Genomic DNA, 1,900 nt, shown 5'->3' with positions numbered 1-1,900 from the left:
GGAAGGCTAAGGGGAATAAGGGTTACGGAGAAAAGGCGGGGACGGGGTACTGAACTGGTAAGATCAGCTAAGGTCTCAGACGAAGATCAGCCATGATCTCATTGAATGGCGGAGCAGGCTCGAAGGGCCGAATGGCCTACTCCTGTTCCTATCTCTATGTTTCTATGTTATGGGGAGCGGGCGGAAAAGTTGCGTTGTGTCGAAGATCTCATCAGCCACGAACTTATTAAATGGCGGGGCTCGAGGGGCCGAATGGCCCAATCCTGCTCCTATTTATTCTTTTGGGGGAGGTTAGTTTCTTAATTATGTAATTTTTGAGCAGCTAAACAACGTTGGAAGGAAACTCCCACGGCACCTAGAAAAGTGCTAAATCTTAGCCGTGAGCTCATGCACCTGAGAGGTTAACCCTGTGATTCTCTGTCCACAAATCTTCCCGGACCTTCGAAGTGTTTCCAGCATTTAGTCAACAATTCCAGATGCAGTATCTGCTGCATTTTGCTTTTTATGTTAACGCAGTGTCCCCGCTTGTATTAACAAAAGCCAAAAATAAATTGTAGCTACCAGAAAATGAAATTTGTTAACTCGGCGTGCATTGGTGGTTCAGGGGTAGAATTCTCGCCTGCCACGTGGGGGACCCGTGTTCGATTCCCGGCCAATGCAGGTTAACCTTTTAAACAATTCATTCCATAGCAAACACATCACTTGAGCATAAATAATATATTAGCTGTATCTGTGCAACTGGGTCAAGTGTATGAATGTTCTGTTCCTGTGCAACAGTTTTCAGGGGCTGAATGGCATCCTGTTCCTGTGTAACAGGCTCGATTCTTACTCTGACAGACATTACATTGCTCACTTCCTCATTAGTGTAGTTGTGAGTATCCCCACCTGTCACGCGGGAGACAGGGGTGAAATTCCCCGACGGGGAGGAATTTTAACATCCCCAATTTTAAACCTTTGGGCAGCACCTTAACGTGCTCCTTGGAAAAGATCAACAGCGAAAAATTGAACCTAAAATAATTTTAAACGGTGAGGAACTGTATAAAAACCTCCTGCATCAATTCCTCGTTAGCATAGTGTTCTCCTTCTGGTTGTCTTTTGTGCGGGGCACTGCGGAACGAGAGAGGACAGGGAAATGCAGATAACAGCGGGAGAAAGCACGTCTGATCTTTCAAGGGGACAGCACTGTCACGATTGGCCGAATGGCCTCACACTGTACTGCAAGCTTCCATGAATCATATGGATATCTGAGACATACCCACACAAAGTGAGCACACATCTGTGTTCGTGTATGTGTTTGAGTCTTTGTCTCAAGCAGTGCATTACTATTTCCTCTGTGTTGTCCTTGATATTTTGGTGCTGATTATTCAATATCCCGACGGCTTTTCTCTGACTGTGTATCACTGAGAAAAGCACAGAAGCAAATAGATTTCATGTGAACGCCTACCCGCAATTGATGCTGTGGTTTCTTGAACATGTCGTTTGTGATCTCGCCTAAAAAATGTCATCTTGTACGAAAAGTTTGCCTGGCGCGAAAGTGACCTGAATTTCAAAGCAGCAAGGAGGAAAGACTGCATTGTTCTGCTTGCTGGCAGGATGCTTTCCACAGCTTCCCTGGTGGTCTAGTGGTAAGGATTCGGCGCTTTCACCGCCGCGGCCCGGGTTCGATTCCCGGTCAGGGAACCAATGCTTTTTCTGGCTGTTTGAAATGCCAGCAATCAAAGCACCCGCGCGAAACAATGCTTGCACCTCATCAACCTTTCAACTTTCCACGCTGCTGTTGCCTCAACAGTCAGCAGCGCAACATTCGGTACCGAGGTGCAACATTCACTTCCTTGCCTTTTTTAAAATGCCTGCTGTTTCAAAGTCAGCAGGAAATGACATTGGGACCAAGACACCTTAA

The 1,900-nt window shown here is 46.4% G+C and overlaps 1 non-coding gene across 1 annotated transcript; it reads left to right on the top strand.

The window, feature by feature from the left end:
- Window positions 1–1,608: 1,608 nt before the first annotated feature.
- On the top strand, window positions 1,609–1,680 carry trnae-uuc (transfer RNA glutamic acid (anticodon UUC)). The gene has a single exon. It is a non-coding gene; the product is annotated as a tRNA-Glu (tRNA).
- The last annotated feature ends 220 nt before the right edge of the window (window positions 1,681–1,900 follow it).

The sequence above is a fragment of the Somniosus microcephalus genome, unplaced genomic scaffold, assembly GCF_052327205.1.
Source record: "Somniosus microcephalus isolate GS21.2 unplaced genomic scaffold, FLI_Smic_1.0 unresolved_chr8, whole genome shotgun sequence".
Classification (NCBI taxonomy): Eukaryota; Metazoa; Chordata; class Chondrichthyes; order Squaliformes; family Somniosidae; genus Somniosus; species Somniosus microcephalus.
This window is presented reverse-complemented; position numbering and strand designations above follow the sequence as displayed.